Raw genomic sequence first — 20218 nt, 5'->3', positions numbered from 1 at the left:
CCCCAAACTATCAGAACTGGTGCAGCTAAACTACACCCCATTACTGAAAAACATACAGGACAATCTAACACGCTGGACCAACCTGCCTCTGTCCCTTATGGGCAAGGTAGCCACGGTAAAAATGAAAATCTTACCCAAAGTTAATTATCTCTTCTCAATGATTCCCACACAACCGCCATTAAAATTGTTCAAAACATTAGACTCATCCATATCAAGCTTTCTATGGAACAATAAACCTGCAAGAATTAGTCTAAAAACTTTAAAATCTGCAAAAAGCTGTGGAGGATTAGAATTACCTAACTTCCACAATTACTTTCTTGCAAATAGATTACAATACATCTTAAAATGGTTAAAAAATAATCCAGAAACCAACTCATGGTTAGACTTGGAACAGGCGTTATGTGGAAAGATCAACCTGTCAGATCTTCCATTTATTAGTCAAATAGTTAAAAAACAGGATTGTTTCAAAAGTATTAATATAAATGCCACTTTAACAGCCTGGTGGGAATTTCTCAAAATATCAAAATCATCAATTCATCCGTGCAAAATGACACCCATCTGGAACAACCCAGACATCCTCATAAACAAAAAAATTATCCACTTCCCAGCTTGGCAAGCAGGGGGCATAAAACAACTAGAGCACATAATTGTTGATAGAAGATTCATAACTCCCCAGGAACTTCAAGACAAACATGGAATATATAACTTCTTGGAATATCAGCAACTTAAATCAATTATTACTAAAAAGTTTAAATACAGAGACAACGATTTAAAGCTACCAGATGTAGTTACCACTCTGATCAATTTCTCAATGAATAAAACTCTCTCCAAAATATACAAACTTTTATGTAATTTAGATAACAATATTTCACTTCCGACAACAAAATGGGATGCGGATTTGAGCATCAGCACAGATGAAAGTTTTTGGTCAGAACTTTGTCTAAACACCTTTAAAATGACAAAAAGTCCAAATCTGCAGCTAATCCATCTCAAAACTCTTCACAGAATTTACTACACTGGACAGAGGATGTTCAAGATGGGTCTTAGTAACTCAGACATTTGTCAGCACTGTGACAGTAATCTACCCGACAATTACATGCATGCACTATGGTTCTGCACGCCTGTCCAGGCTCTCTGGCAGCAGGTATGTGCCGATCTATCAGTCTGGCTTAAGGTTTCAATCACAGCTTCACCGTCACTTTGTGTGCTTGGTGACATGAGTGCCATCGATGTAGAAGGAGGATTAGGCTCTATCATTTTCATAACTCTTTGCATTGCTAAAAAAACTATTTTAATAAATTGGAAAAGCAAAAAAAATATATAAATATAAGTCAACACAGAAATCTGCTGCTTTATCATATCAGCTTGGAAAAAATGTCAGCCCAAAGTTCAAGTAACTTTGAAAGAATTCGGTCTCTCTGGTCTCCCATAGCTAACTCCATGACTTAGGGGGTGGGGGGGCCTGGTCGTCGCTGCTCCTTGCCCTTCTGCCGTGGGCCGGGGTGGGGGTCGGGGCCTCCGGTGCCTGGCGGGGGGTGGTGGGGGCTCCGTTGGTCGGGGGGTCGGGTCCGGCGCCTGGGTGGGGCGGGCTGGGGCGCTGCGTGGTCCTCTGGGCTTGGGTGTGGGGGTGCGTGGGGGGGGGCGGTCTGGCTTGGCTTGGGGGGGTGGTCCCTTTGCCTGTGCTGGGGGGGGTTGGCGGGGGGCGCTGCTCGGGGGGGTCCCAGCGGCGCTGGATGGGCTTCCCATCTACACCTGGGGCTGGGATCGGCCCTTCCCTGGCTCTGGGGCGGGACGGGACAACCTTCTTGGGGCCCCCGGTCACTCTGGGTGTCATCCGCTTCGGCTGCAGGGTCTGGGGTGGGGTGGGGTGGGGGGTCTTGTCGGCCCTGTCCTGTGGGGGGGCATTCTGGGGGAGGGGGGGGGGCACTATTGGTACGGGGCAGGGGGGGTTGACGGGTCGGGGTCTCCGCTGAGGCCATCGGCGGTTTCCCCGGCCGGTTGGCTGCCTCGGTCCCGTCGAGGCCTGACCAGAGCTCTTCTAGGGCCGGCGTTTGGGGGTGGGGGCCTGGGCTTGCTCCGGGGGGGGCCGGCGCTTTCTGGCTCCTCTCTCTCTGTGTGGGGGGGTGGTGCTGGGCCTGGGGTGTCGGCGCCTCCGGGGCTGGGGCCCCTGGGCTGGGTGGGCCTGGCCCCCTTGCTGGGGGGGGGGGGGGGGGCCGGGGGACAGCTGTTTGACCACCGGGGGACAGTCTATCAGCTGTCCCCAACTTACCCCCTTCCTCATATAACCTCATAATAGGGTGAGGGGGTGGGGGGCTTAGCCTGCGATGAGCCTTGGGGGGGGGTTACTAGGCAGTGGCCCCCCTCCTATGGTTGCCGTATGGAGTGGGCCCCCCCTCTTTCGGTTTTATTTGCACCTTAGACATGTAGGGCCCTTGGTAGGGGGGGTGCTTGGACATCACTGCCAGCAAGCAGCGGATGTCCTCCTAGCACCCTACCCGCCAATTTTAACCGCACCTTAGACATTTAGGGCCCCTTGGTGGGGAGGGTGAGGGGACGTCACTGTGAGTAATCAGGAGATGTCCCCTTAGTGCCCTACCCGGCAATTTTAACTGCACCCCCCCTTAGTACACACACCCCTCCCCCCTTAATATATACATCCCAACATAAACACACACACATGCACACACACACCTTCTCAAACACACATACACGCACACACATGTTGCAAGGAAGGTGGGACCTGGGTCCATCTGTCCCCTGCCTCTTCCCTGGTGGGGGGTACGGGCCCCTTTGCAACGGCGGCAGTGTCCCCGGGGTGCCGGCTTCCTGGGCCCGGCGGTGCCCTCTCCGCGCGGTGGGGGGGTTCACATTACATCTGAGCCGGGGGTGTCTGGTCCCTGGGGGGTGGGTTCTGGTCCTTGCTCCTGGGTGCTGAGCCCCGCCAAATTTCCAACTGTGGCCGAGCCTGGTCGGGCCATATTTACAACACCCCTTGTGGGCCCTCTTTTTTTCCCCGGGGTTCCCCCCTCCTGGGCGGGGGCGGCGGGCCCCCTGCCTCGCTCCTCCCTGGACCAACCGTGGGCCGGGCGGGTGGCTGCCTGGAGTGCGGGGCGGGTCTCCCTTGGGGGGTCCTGGCTCGTACCTGGGGTTGGGGCGGGGGGATGCCCGGAACTCCTGGGTGGTGGTGGGGTGCTCGTTTGGGGCTTTGGGCGTCCTTCTCCGGTGGGGCCCTGCGTTGGGTTCTCCCGGCGCGGCGGGGGGGCTGCTCTCCTGGTTGGGCTGGGGCGGCGCTCTCTTTCCCTCCGTGCCTCCCTGGCCTCTGGCTCTGGGGGCCTTGTGGCGGCCCTGCTGGCCCTGGCCTGGGTGGCAGGCTTGGTCGCCCGGGCGGCGGTTGTTCCCTGCCGGTTCCCGTGTGGCGTTGGGGGGATTCCGGCTGCCGCTGCTGCTGCGGTGGGGGTCTTGGGGTGGGGATGGCTGGGCACTCTCCCTCCTTCTTTTCACGTTCCACCATCCATTTTAGAAGAACATAAACACTCACCTGAGCACAGGTGTTAGCTCACCTTTGCACTAACAGTTTGCATGACTGAATGACTGAAATATTTCACACTAGTTGGTTTTAAGGCATAAGTATGCGTGTGAACACTATCTGTTTTGTGTACATGTTGACAGGTGGACATTTTTGCAGCTAGCAGGTGTGTTTATAACATTGGAGTGTGTGTGGACAGGCCCCGCCCTTTTTGTACTACATTTGAACCTTACCATAATGATTAACAACCAGCAAACTTGTTGCTTTATGCTGCTTCATGGTCTTATCCCCCTTCCCCTCCTATTATCACCCTTCTACCCCCCCCTCTCTCTAACGTCCCTCTCTCTTCTTCCCCTCTTTCCTTTTCCATCCGGTCCAACACCAAAGATTTTCAGACATGATTGAAATCAATAAAGTTTGGCCTCAATTACAAAAGGGGTTTATTCAGACATACCTTTGGTTTGTCTGAAGATTAATAACCCCTCTTGTTAAAATAAAATATGTCCAACCCAAGAGGCCCTCAGCTCTCATCTGTCTGCCCAGCTGTTGGACAGGACAAGTTAAAAAAAAGAAAAAAAAAAAAAAAAACAGTATCAAAGGCAGCGCTCAGGTCTAGCAGGATTAAGACAGAGACTTTGCCATCATCAGTGTTCAGGCGGATGTCATTGGTTACCTTGATAAGAGCAGTTTCTGTGCTATGATGGGGTCTAAAACCTGACTGGAAAACATCAAATGAATTGTTTAATAAGAGAAAGTCAGTGAGCTGTTGGTAGACAACTTTTTCAAGGACTTTTCCTAAAAATGGCAGATTAGAGATAGGTCTGTAATTATTCAGTACAGTGGGATCAAGACCGCTTTTCTTCAGGAGAGGTTTAATGACTGCAGTTTTTAAGGCCTCTGGAAATATTCCAGATTGAAGAGACATGTTAACTATTTGAGTAATTGATGGCAACACACTGTTCAGGACAGACTTTAGAAATCTAGTGGGTAACACATCAAGGCAGCATGTAGACGAGCTCAGACGGGTGATGGTCTCTTGGACAGTTTGGTCAGTGACAGGTACAAAGTGAGTCAGCTTAGAGTGAGTAGGTGGCCGTTCGATAGTTATATGTGTTGTGGAGTTGATGGCTTTTTTAATGCCCTGAACCTTGTCATTAAAAAATACAGCAAACTCATTACATTTGGGTGTACAAACTAGTTCTATTGGTAGCTGGGTTGGAGGGTTAGTTAATCTGTTTACTGTTGTGAACAGGACACGAGAGTTGCTGCTGCAACTTCCAATGATTTCAGAGACGTACCTTTCCCTTGTTCTGCATAAGATCTGAAAGGACTAAGACACTTCCTGTTTGTCCCTTTCAGCATAAAAGTCTGTCACCTGCTCTCCTCCAGAAACTGCAGCTCAGAGGAGACCCCTGTCTGCAGGAGGTGTTGAACTAGCCCCCCCATTGCTTCTCTTTTTATTCCCAGATGTGCTCAGGAAAGCCCTGAAGAGCGGGTCGGATCTTCAGGGATTCGAACCTTCAGGTCGACACGTCTTTGCTCAAAACCCGTCGTCTGTGATCCTGGAAAATGATTGGAAGGATCGGCTCCTCCTTTCATCCCAGTCTGACTGCAGCGAGATGGAAGGGAGGAGCCACATCGAGGGAGGAGGGAGGGCGCTGGTGGAGGGGGGGGTCCATGCAGGATATGAGGTCAGGGAAAAATGTGAAGCCCTGTCACTTTGGGAAGGCGGTGCAGCGGCCCGGATCGGTCTGGACAGGGACCGTCAGCTCTGACCCAAAACATTTCCAGATGCCTGCCAGCTGCATTACTGCTGCGGCCTTCATGTGAGTGAGGAGGGGGGGCTGATTAAAGGTGAGGGGGGGGGGGCTGCAGCTCTTTGTAAGGGAGAATAACAAATGCAAAGTCAGATGCTGAGAACAGGCAGTACGTGCATGCACACGTGCACGCTCAAACAGGACAGAGATGCTGGTTCTCCTCTGCTTTGGGTTGTCCTCCAGAACCAGACCCCCCCAAAAAAGACTGTGATCATGACGGGGGGTGAAGTCAGGCAAACTCACTGAAACCAGACGGGAAGGTTGGAGCTGCAGGGAGAAGAAGCAGCGCCTCACTGAGGAGCGTCCGGCCTGGGGGGGTCTAAAGGGGCATCGGAGCAGAAGGAGGTTTCACACTCGACTGTTGGTGTTTCGGATCAGCTGTTAGAGCGGTTCTGCTGCTCTGTGTCAGGCTGGATCTTGTGGGTTCTGCAGGAGAACCGAGCAGATGAGATCTTCAGAACCTCAGAGGAGTTGCAGCAAGAACCTCCTGAGTCCTCAGAGGCTTTCAGAACCAACAGTCCAGAGTGGAGGTGGGCGGGGCGGAGTCACACTGAGTGACACTCCCAGAGTCAGCTCGGGGGGGGGGGGGGGGGGGTGCAAACCCCTGAGTCATTTGATTTAGCATCACCTCCACCCTAAAAACTGCTAACCCTTTAACAGCAGGGGGGTCGCTGGTGACCCGATCTCTGACATCCTGTAACTCTTTGATCAATCGTGACATCACAGGGAATCAGCTGATTGGCACAAACATGCAGCTCATTACTGATGGATGACGGCGGGAAGCCGCTTTGTCCGTGACAGAATCAGCTGATTGATGTTGATAAAGAGGAAGGGTTAACTAACCCAAACATAAGGACTAGTAAAGGCTGGAGGAGGTCGGTACCGTGTTCACCGTCACACGCTTGAGCCGGAAACTCAGATTCATGTAAAATGTTAGGAATAAAAAGAGAAAATGAGGCTCTGAGGAGGAGATGCAGGAAAAACCAAACCAAGATTTTGACTTGTGGGGTTCCAGGGAGGTAAAGGAGAATGAACTGGACGGATGACTCCCCAGATCCTGATCAGAGGATCCTTCAGGACTCCGATATTTTCGGTTTGTTTGATCTTCAGCCACAGCCGTCATTATTGTTCAGGAATCATCTGTTCTGGACTTCGTCAGAGTTTCATCAGCCGCTTGCAGCAGCGTTTTCCATGAAAAGGTGGTGATAAAAAAAAGCTGGAAGGGTTTGTTGGCTTCCTGAACTCCTTCATAGACCCCCCACCCCCAGATGCTGCACGTTCAGACTTCTGCAGTAGAGATTCCTCACATGGAGTGGGTGGGATCTATCTGCTTAGCTGTGGATGAACACGTATGAATCTGATGCAAACCTTTAGCCCCCCCTCACAGACTAAAGCTGATCAGGAAATGAAAACGTCAGCCCACCTCCTCCACCTGCAGCAGAGGCTCCTCCACGCCAATCAAATGTTGGCGTTTGATCAGAGCGATTAGAGACGCTGCAGCCGCGCAGACGGGTGGAACCTTTCCCGCTTCTTCCTCGTCTGCTGTCATGCAGATTCCACTGAGACCCGGAACACAAGGCCAGCAGAATTCTACTGGTTCTGCTGCAGGTTGGAGGAACCCAGGAGCTCAAGCGCAGCAGAGGACGGACCTGACCGAACGCCTCATTCATGAAGACGTTTCTGCATCTCCATGGAAACCGGGGACAGCTTAAGGTCACATGACGGTCTGAAAGTCCAGCCTGTCCAGGAGTGAAACCAGAACCAGAATTCTCCTGGAGAACCCTGTCTTCCTGGTCTCAGCTCTGCGTGTGATCTGAACGTGTGATGCGATGGTAATCCCGTCATCACAGACGCTATGTCAGTCTGGTTTAATGGATTTGACCCGTCAGCCTTTTGGGTCAGAACCGGACATCTTGTGATTTTAGCTGCTCACAGACCGACTCATATTCATCCAGGTGGGAAGGAATTTATGAGACGCTTCTCTCTTCTGAAGCCCTGGCAGATTTACTTCCATGTAGAGTGAGCATGTGATCATGTGATCATGTGATCCCGTGTTTCCGGGAAGCTCTTTAAATCTGGGTTTAAAACAAAAGAAGCCCCGCCTCTTTTGAAGGTCAGACGACACCTTCCACGGTTAAATGCTGTTCTTTCACCTTCAGAAGAAGCTATCCTGGATGTTGAAGACCTGCTGAAGACCTGAAGACCTGCTGAAGACCTGAAGACCTGCTGAAGACCTGCAGACATGAAGACCTGCTGCAGACATGAAGACCTGCAGAAGACCCAAAGACCTGCTGAAGACCTGCTGAAGACCTGAAGACCTGCTGACATGAAGACCTGCTGCAGACATGAAGACCTGCTGAAGACCTGCTGAAGACCTGAAGACCTGCTGAAGACCTGAAGACCTGCAGAAGACCTGAAGACCTGCTGAAGACCTGAAGACCTGCTGAAGACCTGAAGACCTGCTGAAGACCTGAAGACTTGCTGCAGACATGAAGACCTGCTGCAGAGCTGCTGAAGACCTGCTGCAGACCTGCTGAAGACCTGATGAAGACCTGAAGACCTGCTGAAGACATGAAGACCTGCTGAAGACCTGAAGACCTGCTGAAGACCGGCTGAAGACCTGAAGACCTGCTGCAGATATGAAGACCTGCCGGAGACCTGCTGAAGACCTGCTGAAGACCTGTTGAAGACCTGAAGACCTGGAGAAGACTTGCTGAAGACCTGAAGACCTGCTGAAGACCTGCAGACATGAAGACCTGCTGCAGACATGAAGACCTGCTGAAGACCTGCTGAAGACCTGAAGACCTGCAGAAGACCCAAAGACCTGCTGAAGACCTGCTGAAGACCTGAAGACCTGCTGAAGACATGAAGACCTGCTGAAGACCTGCTGTAGACCTGAAGACCTGGAGAAGACCTGCTGAAGACCTGAAGACCTGCTGAAGACCTGAAGACCTGCAGACATGAAGACCTGCTGCAGACATGAAGACCTGCTGAAGACCTGCTGAAGACCTGAAGACCTGCAGACGACCTGAAGACCTGCTGAAGACCTGAAGACCTGCTGAAGACCTGAAGACTTGCTGCAGACATGAAGACCTGCTGAAGACCTGCTGAAGACCTGCTGAAGACCTGAAGACCTGCTGCAGACCTGCTGAAGACCTGAAGACCTGCTGAAGACCTGAAGACCTGCTGAAGACCGGCTGAAGACCTGAAGACCTGCTGCAGACATGAAGACCTGCCGCAGACCTGCTGAAGATCTGCTGAAGACCTGTTGAAGACCTGAAGACCTGCTGAAGACCTGCTGAAGAACTGCTGAAGACCTGACTTTTTAAAGAAACTTTTCCCCTAATTAATGATCCCATATTAACAATGATAAATGCCTCTCTGGAAACGGGTTACGTGCCACAGTCTTTTAAATATGCAGTTGTTAAACCTCTTCTGAAAAAGCCCAGTTTGGATCCTAGCATCTTGGCCAACTATAGACCGATATCAAACCTGCCCTTTATTTCTAAAATCCTAGAAAGAGTTGTAGTTAAGCAGCTTTACTGCCACCTACAGGACAACAGCCACTTTGAAGACTTTCAGTCGGGGTTTAGACCTCACCACAGTACGGAAACTGCACTAGTTAGAGTCTCTAATGACTTGTTATTGGCCTCAGAAAAGGGACTACTTTCTATTCTGGTCCTGTTGGACCTCAGTGCTGCCTTTGACACTATCGACCACGGTATTTTACTCCATAGACTAGAGCAGGACATAGGGATCAGAGGATCTGCTCTCCAGTGGTTTAAATCCTATCTGTCCCATAGGTATCAGTTCATTAATGTAAATGGCCATTCCTCTCAGTGCACTCGAGTCAACTATGGAGTCCCACAGGGCTCAGTCTTGGGACCGATCCTGTTTACGCTTTACATGCTACCCCTAGGAAACATAATCAGGAAACACAGCATTGATTTTCATTGTTATGCCGATGATACGCAGTTGTATTTATCCATGAAGCCTGACCAGAATGACCAGATAGAGAAACTGAACGCCTGCATCAGTGACATCAAGACCTGGATGACAATTAATTACCTCCTCTTGAACCCAGAAAAAACTGAGGTCATTATACTTGGTCCTAAAAACCTCAGAGATACTCTGTCTGCTCAGATAGTCTCCCTGGATGGCATAAGTATAGCCCCCAATTCCACAGTTAGAAACCTTGGGGTTTTATTTGACCAGGATTTATCATTTAAGGCTCACATATCTCAGGCGTGTAGAACTGCCTTTTTTCACCTGTGGAATATTGCTAAGATCAGAAATCTACTTTCTAAGAGTGATGCTGAAAAACTCATCCATGCATTTGTTACGTGGAGGCTGGATTACTGTAACTCCTTGTTAGCAGCGTGTCCTAAGAGTTCCTTAAGAAGTCTCCAGCTTGTTCAGAACGCAGCAGCTAGATTGTTAGCTGGAACCAGCAGAAGAGATCACATCACTCCTGTGTTGGTTTCACTTCACTGGATCCCAGTTGATTCCAGAATCAAGTTCAAGATCCTCCTGTTAACCTATAAGGCCTTACATGGAATGGCCCCGTCCTATCTTAAGGACCTCATAGTCCCTTACCATCCAATCAGAACACTTCACTCACTAAATGCAGGACTGCTTGTGGTTCCTAGAATTAGTCAAAGTACGGTTGGAGGTAGAGCGTTTAGCCACCAAGCCCCTGTTTTATGGAATAAACTCCCAGCTCATGGAAGAGAGGCCGACTCAGTTTCTACATTCAAAGCTAGACTGAAAACATTCCTCTGTGGACAGGCTTATTGTCAGACTAGTTAGTATTCAGAGATTATTTAACTTAATGTTAATTTGTTTAAATTAAACTTAATAATAACTATTTGTTTTAAAAGGCTGCTAGAAGTTGAAGCTGGGGTAACTATGGTGCTCCAGGGTTCTGTCCTCTTTCCTATTCTACTTCTACCCTTCCTCTTCTCTATTCTTGATCATAATTTATCATTTAGTTCTCCATGCCTCTGTTTGGTGCAGTGATTCATGTATTGTCCCTCTTTCCCTCTTTTCCCTCCTGGGGAGTGGGAGTGCTTCCAGACTCCAGTTGGTTCATCCGTGCTCCAGTTCCTGACCGAGTACCTCGTCTCTGCTCCTGCTCCTACACCTGGCTGTGGTTCCTGTCTCCGGCTCGACTCGCACCTTTGACTGTCCCCCCAACCACGGCTGGATGAAGCTCGTCTGCTGGACTTTTATATATGTAGTTGTAGATTTAGATAAGTTAATTCTTCTCTAAGAGTTCTGGTAAATTGCCTGTCAGTCCTGGGGGAGGATCCCTCCTTCATGTGGGCACCCCTGAGGTTTCTTCGTTTTTTCCGGAATCCGGTTTTTTTGGGAGTTTTTCCTTACCGCGAAGGGGGGTCTAAGGGCAGGGATGCCAGTATAGCTTAGTCAGTTTGTTAGTTCATTTTAGTATTTTCCTATTGAACTCTTAGTATTCCTGATCCTTTTGATTTCATGTTTTACTTCGAAGCCCATCGAGACGACTGTTGTTGTGATTTTGGGCTATACAAATAAAATTGAATTGAATTGAATTGAATTGAATTGAATTGAATTGAAGACCTGCTGAAGACCGGCTGAAGACCTGAAGACCTGCTGCAGACATGAAGACCAGCTGAAGACCTGCTGAAGACCTGCTGAAGACCTGCTGAAGACCTGTTGAAGACCTGAAGACCTGCTGAAGACCGGCTGAAGACCTGAAGACCTGCTAAAAACCTGAAGACCTGCCGCAGACCTGCTGAAGACCTGCTGAAGACCTGCTGAAGACCTGCTGAAGACCTGTTGAAGACCTGAAGACCTGCTGAAGACTTGCTGAAGACCTGCTGAAGACCTGTTCCCAGCGGACTCTGACAGTACGTTTGAGCCTGTCTCCTCCTCAACCAGCAGACCACCAGCAGGTGGTGAAAGCTCCGCCCCTCTCTCCATCTGTCCTGAGCAGCAGATCCAGAGGTGAAATGTCTTAAATCTTCCTCAGTCAGCTGTCAGCTCTGTCAGAACAATGGAAGAGTTTGGGAACAACAGCAACTCAGACACCAAGTGGTCGACCACGTGACCTGATGAAGAGGGACAGAGGATGATGAAGGTCAGAGAGGTCACAGACTTTCTGCAGTCAGTTGCTACAGATCTCCAGACGTCATGCGACCTTCAGATTACAAGTCCAGAATGTGTTTCTTATCTTTAGGCTTGATGCAGTGGTGTAGAGCACGCTACTGGATGCCAGAGCAGTGGAGACGCCTTCTTTGGAGGGATGAATCACGCTGTTACATCTGGTAATCTGATGGACGAGTCTGGGTTTGGAGGTTGTCAGGACAACGGTACATTGGTACATTTGGGACCACATTGTGCAGAGTGTTAGATTTGGTGTAGTAGGAATCATGGTGTGGGCTTGTTTTTCAGGACTTAGTTCCAGTGAAAGGAAATCTGAATGCTTCAGGACACCAAAACATTCTGGACAATTCCATGATCCCAACCTGGTGGGAACAGTTTGGAGCGGCCCCTTCCTCCTCCACCATTACTGAGCATCAGTGACCAAAGGTCAAAGGTCCATGAAGACATGGAGGACAGAGTCTGGATGAACTGGACAGAGTCCTGACCTGAACCCCATAGAACACCTTTGGGATGAATTAGAGCAGAGACTGCTCACAACATCAGTGTGTGACCTCAAAATGACCTTCTGGAAGAAAGGTCAGAAACTCCTAGAAACACTCCTGAACCTCGTGGACATCCTTTCCAGAAGAGTTGAAGCTGGAATCATGGTAAAAGGTGGACGACTTCATGTCTAACATCATGTTCTCCTAGAAGACTTTTGTTTGGTGGATCGCTAACACCAGCTAGCTAGCAGCTTCAGCTATTGGCTTCACTCTGACGGGGCTCTGAAGTCTGGCTCAGATTTTAGTGTTTGCAGAATAATGTTGTGTTTTTGTTGTGCGTTTGCAGCCCAGGTTGGTATTTTTGTCTGCAGCATGTGTCGAGCTTCTTAGCCTCCGTTTGTTTGGATGAAGTTGTGAGAATATCTAAAGTGGGGCTGTGAGACAAAAAAAAACTGGAGTCAGCTGTTTCCTGGTAGGAGAGATAAAACTCGGCTCCATTCAGAGGAAGAATCCTGAGGCATCCATGAGCAGAAATATTTGTGCACGTGACATGAAAACAGTGAAGAAACACACGTGCACTCTGATCACAAGGTCAGCTCCATGTGAACGCTGTCAAAAAGAGACGAAGCAGATTACATGAAACCACAGCAGAGAGTGGTTCTGGAAGGGAAGCGTGGTTCTGGGAGGGAAGCGTGGTTCTGGGAGGGAAGTGTGGTTCTGGGAGGGAAGTGTGGTTCTGGGAGGGAAGTGTGGTTCTGGAAGGGAAGTGTGGTTCTGGGAGGAAAGTGTGGTTCTGGGAGGGAGGCGTGGTTCTGGGAGGGAAGTGTGGTTCTGGGAGGGAAGCGTGGTTCTGGGAGGGAAGTGTGGTTCTGGGAGGGAAGTGTGGTTCTGGGAGGGAAGTGTGGTTCTGGGAGGTGGTTCTGGGAGGGAAGTGTGGTTCTGGGAGGGGAGTGTGGTTCTGGGAGGAAAGTGTGGTTCTGGGAGGTGGTTCTGGGAGGGAAGTGTGGTTCTGGGAGGGAAGTGTGGTTCTGGAAGGGAAGTGTGGTTCTGGGAGGAAAGTGTGGTTCTGGGAGGGAGGCGTGGTTCTGGGAGGGAAGTGTGGTTCTGGGAGGGAAGTGTGGTTCTGGGAGGAAAGTGTGGTTCTGGGAGGTGGTTCTGGGAGGGAAGTGTGGTTCTGGGAGGGAAGTGTGGTTCTGGGAGGAAAGTGTGGTTCTGGGAGGTGGTTCTGGGAGGGAAGTGTGGTTCTGGGAGGGAAGTGTGGTTCTGGGAGGAAAGTGTGGTTCTGGGAGGGAAGTGTGGTTCTGGGAGGGAAGCGTGGTTCTGGGAGGGAAGTGTGGTTCTGGGAGGGAAGTGTGGTTCTGGGAGGTGGTTCTGGGAGGGAAGTGTGGTTCTGGGAGGGAAGTGTGGTTCTGGGAGGGAAGTGTGGTTCTGGGAGGAAAGTGTGGTTCTGGGAGGTGGTTCTGGGAGGGAAGTGTGGTTCTGGGAGGGAAGTGTGGTTCTGGGAGGAAAGTGTGGTTCTGGGAGGTGGTTCTGGGAGGAAAGTGTGGTTCTGGGAGGTGGTTCTGGGAGGGAAGTGTGGTTCTGGGAGGGAAGTGTGGTTCTGGAAGGGAAGTGTGGTTCTGGGAGGGAGGCGTGGTTCTGGGAGGGAAGTGTGGTTCTGGGAGGGAAGCATGGTTCTGGGAGGGAAGTGTGGTTCTGGGAGGGAAGTGTGGTTCTGGGAGGTGGTTCTGGGAGGGAAGTGTGGTTCTGGGAGGGAAGTGTGGTTCTGGAAGGGAAGTGTGGTTCTGGGAGGGAAGTGTGGTTCTGGGAGGGAAAGTGTGGTTCTGGGAGGGAAGTGTGGTTCTGGGAGGTGGTTCTGGAAGGAAAGTGTGGTTCTGGGAGGGAAGTGTGGTTCTGGGAGGGAAGCGTGGTTCTGGGAGGGAAGTGTGGTTCTGGGAGGGAAGTGTGGTTCTGGGAGGGAAGTGTGGTTCTGGGAGGTGGTTCTGGAAGGAAAGTGTGGTTCTGGGAGGGAAGTGTGGTTCTGGGAGGGAAGCGTGGTTCTGGGAGGGAAGTGTGGTTCTGGGAGGTGGTTCTGGAAGGAAAGTGTGGTTCTGGGAGGAAAGTGTGGTTCTGGGAGGAAAGTGTGGTTCTGGGAGGGAAGTGTGGTTCTGGGAGGAAAGTGTGGTTCTGGGAGGTGGTTCTTGGAGGGAAGTGTGGTTCTGGGAGGGAAGTGTGGTTCTGGGAGGAAAGTGTGGTTCTGGGAGGTGGTTCTGGGAGGGAAGTGTGGTTCTGGGAGGGAAGTGTGGTTCTGGGAGGGAAGTGTGGTTCTGGGAGGAAAGTGTGGTTCTGGGAGGTGGTTCTGGGAGGAAAGTGTGGTTCTGGGAGGAAAGTGTGGTTCTGGGAGGTGGTTCTGGGAGGGAAGTGTGGTTCTGGGAGGGAAGTGTGGTTCTGGGAGGGAGGCGTGGTTCTGGGAGGGAGGCGTGGTTCTGGGAGGGAAGTGTGGTTCTGGGAGGAAAGTGTGGTTCTGGGAGGGAAGTGTGGTTCTGGGAGGAAAGTGTGGTTCTGGGAGGTGGTTCTGGGAGGGAAGTGTGGTTCTGGGAGGGAAGTGTGGTTCTGGGAGGGAAGTGTGGTTCTGGGAGGAAAGTGTGGTTCTGGGAGGTGGTTCTGGGAGGGAAGTGTGGTTCTGGGAGGGAAGTGTGGTTCTGGGAGGTGGTTCTGGGAGGAAAGTGTGGTTCTGGGAGGGAAGTGTGGTTCTGGAAGGGAAGTGTGGTTCTGGGAGGGAAGTGTGGTTCTGGGAGGGAAGCGTGGTTCTGGGAGGGAAGTGTGGTTCTGGGAGGGAAGTGTGGTTCTGGGAGGGAAGTGTGGTTCTGGAAGGGAAGTGTGGTTCTGGGAGGGAGGCGTGGTTCTGGGAGGGAAAAGTGGTTCTGGGAGAAAAGTGTGGTTCTGGAAGGGAAGTGTGGTTCTGGGAGGGAAGTGTGGTTCTGGGAGGTGGTTCTGGGAGGGAAGTGTGGTTCTGGGAGGTGGTTCTGGGAGGGAAGTGTGGTTCTGGGAGGGAAGCGTGGTTCTGGGAGGGAAGCGTGGTTCTGGGAGGGAAGCGTGGTTCTGGGAGGGAAGCGTGGTTCTGGGAGGGAAGTGTGGTTCTTGGAGGTGGTTCTGGGAGGGAAGCGTGGTTCTGGGAGGGAAGCGTGGTTCTGCTGTTCAGATGGATCATGAGGTCCAGACCAGCTGTTTGTCAGCTGTTTCCTGGGTAATCCACAGGAAAACAGTAACTCTGTCTTCATTCCTGAAGTATACTCTGATTACACTGACAGAAACTTTACTTTTTTGAGAAAAGTAATCTGATTACTTTTGCAAAGCATCGAGTCACTAGCGCTTTCGCCTCGACGTCTTTTCTCCTTCTCAGTCCCGGGAGTTTCTGCCGGGGGGGGGGAGGGGGGAGTAAATAAACTACAAACGGCAGAGCGTTTCTACAGGATGGGGGGGGGCAGCACCACCAGTGACTGTAGGACAAAGTCACGGGTTCGAACCCCCAGAATGCAGCAGGCGGCGCTCTGCGGCGTCCCCGAGTCACTCTGAGGCGTCTTCCTGACCACAGGCAGCGCTCAGTCACTCGTCTGCGGTCGGCCCTTCCTCTTCCTCATCTGCTGATGTTTCCCAGAGTCCTCTGACACCATGATGAACATCTGATTTCCCAGAAGGCCTTGCATCACCACCATCACATCAGGAAGTCTGTTCCATTCAAATGTTTGGAGCTGTGTGGGACGTCTGCATCCTCCTATTCCTCCTCCTCTTCCTCCTCCTTTTCCGCCTCCTATTCTTCCTCCTCCTCTTCCTCCTCCTATTCCTCCTCCTCTTCCTCCTCCTCTTCCTCCTCCTCTTCCTCCTCCTTTTCCGCCTCCTATTCTTCCTCCTCCTCTTCCTCCTCCTATTCCTCCTCCTCTTCCTCCTCCTATTCCTCCTCCTCTTCCTCCTCCTATTCCTCCTCCTCTTTCTCTTCTTCCTCCTCTTCCTCCTCCTCTTCCTCCCCCTCTTCCTCCTCTGATGAAGATGGTTTGTCTTCTGTTTTTGTTCTGACGTTGTACTTTGGTTATTGGTAATATTTAGGGTAACCGTTGATGCTCCAAACACAACATTGTTGTTCTTTAATGACAAATCAAATGTTGAAGCCTTGAGCAGCGGTCAGGAGGTCGACGACTCGGACTTGAACCGGCGTCTCCTCCTTCCAGTGCGACGCTGACAGACGATCAGACGGGTGTCCATGCGTGCAGCTCTCATCAGACCTGCAAAGACCTCCGGGGACGTGTGACGTCCTCCTCTTTAGGGGGGTTTAGCGCTTCCCGTTTTCTGTCAGTGAGACGCTGACGTTTGGGTGGAGCGGCTCGTTTCATCTGAACGCTCAAAAAGCTTTCATCGCTGAGAGTAAAGCCACGCGGAGCCGTGCAGAAGAACAGGCACCAAACAGCAGGGTCATGTGCAGAAGACCCTTTGAGGGTGGGCACTTCTAGAGGGGGGGGGTCACTCTCCCATCTAAGAGCAGAGTTTCTTTACAGAAACCTGAAAAAGAGAGTTGGGCTAATTTGAGACCCTCATCAACAGAATGAGGCTGGACAGGGCGTCCGCTCTGAGTCCAGGACCAGTGACCATCTGAGGACTGGACAGACTGGCCACGCCCCTCTGGTGTTCCAAACAGGAAGTACCCGCTGGTGTTGTAGAGATCACGTTGTCCTGGTTTTAGCTCCAGTCAAGTTATAAACTGACCAATCAGATGCCTGCCTTCCAGTGGTGGTGTGTGGCCTTCCAACAAGCTCACTCCTGACTGGTGAGAGTGGTTTTCATAGAAACAAAGACCCCCCCCAACTGTTTCCCTGCAGGGACAGTGCTTTCAAGGTGCTGAACAGGTCTGGAGGTCATGGGGGATGTGATTGGGGGGGGTCAGAGATGAGGCTTTGAGGCTGCAGGTGTGAGGATGGAGGCAGATGATGGACCTGCAGCCTGACTTTGTGAGGGGGGGGCTGAGTGCTGCAGTTGTGGTCCACGGTGCTTTGATCCCTTTGCTGCCGAAGCTGTTGTTTGAAAGAGGCCTGCTGGGAAATAGAAATAGAAAATGCAGTAGGGTGTCAGAGTGGGGGGAGAGTACGGAGCGGGGGGGTGTTTCTGAGCACATTAAGCCTTTTAGGTTAAACAGTAAATTACTGGGCAGTGACAGGAGCGCCGTGTCACCGCAGCCGTCTTCCCGCAGGTCAGAAAAGGGGAGGAAGACTCAACAAATCAAGGCGATGAAGGCAACTCAGCCAGCGGCCTCTGAACACGCCCCCCCCCCATCGGGCGGAGGAGGACAGAGGCTGGAGGAACCGACAGAGCGGAGCAGCAGAAGTGAAACTATGCGCCAGTCGTCCTCTGACCTGCTGTTCTGCTCCGTCAACCTGCAGGAATCCGGGCCGAAACCCCGATAAGGAAAAAAGGATTTCAGGATGGAAAACAGAGAAGAAGACGTGACGTGATGAGAGGCCGTGATTCATTCAGCAGGATTACAAGTAAAAATGTTTATGGGCCACTTCTGACAGGACGATAAAAATGATTCACACCCCTCCTCACAGGAGGAGGAGGAGGAAGCTGCCAGCTCCTCCTCCTCCTCCTCCGTCAGGTCAGGACTCCTCTGTCTGACTGTATGCTGACCTGAGACACCAGAGAAAGGCGTCTGCAGTCTCACTTCTGGCCTAAAGGTCCTCACTGCCTTCACAGCAAGCCCCCCCCCGTGTTACAGCACCTCTGAAAACCGCTTTTATTCAAACAAAACTTCCATCGTCTGATCAATTTTCTGTTGGAAATGTGAGAATTTTGTTTTGTCTGTCGTCTTCTGTGAACTGTCATCTGAGGGAGGGGGGAAATCCAGTGGTTTGTAAATCAGATTGAGTTTTTCTTTTATCCTTTAGCTTCCCCTTTGCTTTGACCTCTGAAGGCTCCAATCTTCCTTTAGTCTAACTGTTTGAATAAAGACTCATTCTGTGACCAACATCTGGGAGAAATTCAACACTTTCAACATTTTGGATTCTTCATTAAAATCCTAAAAAGCCTCAAATTGATGGAATCCCCCGTGAAAGTGTTGAGGAAGTGTGAGTCACAGCAGAAAGTGTCAGGAACCGGGTTTGCAGTCAGACCCACAAAGGAAACTTCAACATTCAGTAAACAAACCCAAACATGACTGAAGAAAAGAGGCGACAAGCAGACGACCGACATGAAGAGCAGAGAACCAGAGACTCACAGAGGATGATGACGGGAAAAGAGCTGTGGAGGAAGATCAGCATGATCCTAGTGTGACTGACAGCACAACTCTAAGCAGAACATGACAAGAAACAAGGAAAGACACCTAAAAACAGAATCAGGACCGTCTTCTGAGTTCTGGATCTGAAAGATACATTTGGGATGAATGAGAGATTTTAGAAAGAAGGGAAGAAGAGAGAGGGATGTTAGAGAGAGGGGGGGGGATTGGAGGGTGATCATAGGAGGGGGGAGGGGGGTAAAACCATGAAGCAGCATGAAGCAACAAGCTACTGGATGTTTATCATTACGGTAAGGTACAGATAGAATACAAAACTCAAAGGGGCGGGGCCTGTCTTCACACACTCAAATGTTATAAATACACATGTTAGCTGCAAAAATGACCACATGTCAACATGTACACAATACAGATATTGTTCACACACGCATACTTATACCTACTAGCCAACTAGTGCGAGATATTTCATTCCTTCATGCAATTTGTTAGTGCAAAGGTGAGCTAACACCTGTGCTCAGGTGAGTGTTTATGTTCTTCTAAAATGGATGATGGAATGTGGAAAGAAGGAGGGGGAGCAACCAACCACCCCCACACCCAAACCCCCGCCGCAGCAGCCGCGGCTGCCAGAAGCCCCCAACGTCACGCGGCAGCAGGCAGAGGATAACCGCCCCCCGGGCGCCCACGCCTGCCACCCAGGCCAAGGCCAGCAGGGCCACCACGAGGCCCCCAGAGCCAGAGAGCAGGGAGGCATGGGGGGAAAGAGAGCGCCGCCCCAGCCCAACCAGGAGAGCAGCCCCCCCGCAGCGCCAGGAGGGCCCAACGCCGGGCCCCACCCGAAAGGGGTGCCCACAGTCCCAGACGAGCACCCCACCACCACCCAGGTGGTCCGGGCATCCCCCCGCCCCAACCCCAGGTACGAGCAAGGACCCCCCAAGGGAGACCCGCTCCGCGCTCCGCGCTCCGCGCTCCGCGCAGCCACCCACCAGGCCCACAGATGGTCTAGAAAGGAGCAAGACAGGGGCCAGCCGCCTCCGCCCAGGAGGGGAGCACCCCAGAGAGAAGGGGGCCCACAAGGGTTGTTGCAGGCATGGCCCGACCAAGCTCGGCCACAGATGGAAATTGGCGAGGCCCAGCACCTGGCGGCAAGGACCAGAACCCACCCCGCAGGGACACAGACACCCCGGCCCAGGTTTGATATGATCCCCGGTTTCTGGGCTTGCCAGAAAGCTCAGGGATCCCTCTAGAAATGCTGCTCTAACTTAATGCTGGTTGTTTTCTTTCACCTTCAGAAGAAGCTCTCCTGGATGCTGAAGACCTGCTGAAGACCTGAAGACCTGAAGACCAGTTCCCAGCAGACTCTGACAGTCCGTTGAAAGCTCCGCCCCCCCTCTCCATCCAAGTGGCCAAAGGTCAGAAGACTCATGACCACGCCCACTCATGGCCGCGCCCGCTCACGGACATTGTTGCCCTGAAACGTGGAGTTTCTTGTGGACAAACCCTGACGAGGACAGATGTCAGTCAGGTTCAGGTCAGGTGGTCTCTTCCAGAGATCATGGTGGGGTCCACCAGTAGAACAAAGGGTGACTCCCAGTCTGACCCCTCCTCCAGACTCCAAGAAGGCCGGGTTCTCTGACCTGCTGTTTGATCCATGCGATGAGGACGTTAGAGGTGTTAGTAAGCCTCAAAAGTTACCAAAAGTATTAGTAGTATCTTCCCTGATCTGAATGTTTCCTCCTAAGGTCTGTCTGTGTGGAACGAAGGACTCTGGGACTCCAGAATCCTCCAGAACCTGATCAAATCTCTGCTTCTGTCTGATAGAACCAACAAAAACTCAACTTCATTCCTGAGTTTTTGTTTTTCTTCTTCTTTCAGGTTTTTACTCAAATAAATTGTTGAAATAAAAGTAGGTCCTGCAGTCGTGATGTTTTACTAACTTCTATGGACGTCTGCAGGTTTTTCTGGCACAGAGGCCTCTGTAATTTACGTGCACTCC

At 51.4% G+C, this 20218-nt stretch overlaps 1 long non-coding RNA gene across 1 annotated transcript; it reads left to right on the top strand.

Moving 5' to 3' along the window:
• Nucleotides 1–11560: 11560 nt before the first annotated feature.
• LOC144988807 (uncharacterized) lies at nt 11561–18390 on the top strand. The gene is made up of 3 exons (XR_013652834.1): nt 11561–11693; nt 11776–12141; nt 17188–18390. It is a non-coding gene; the product is annotated as an uncharacterized LOC144988807 (long non-coding RNA).
• Nucleotides 18391–20218: the final 1828 nt, after the last annotated feature.

The sequence above is a fragment of the Oryzias latipes genome, chromosome 21 (genome assembly GCF_053564925.1).
Source record: "Oryzias latipes strain Hd-rR chromosome 21, Olatipes_Hd-rR_3.1".
Lineage (NCBI taxonomy): Eukaryota > Metazoa > Chordata > Actinopteri > Beloniformes > Adrianichthyidae > Oryzias > Oryzias latipes.
The sequence above is the reverse complement of the archived record's forward strand: the minus strand, read 5'-3'. Positions and strand labels throughout refer to the sequence as shown.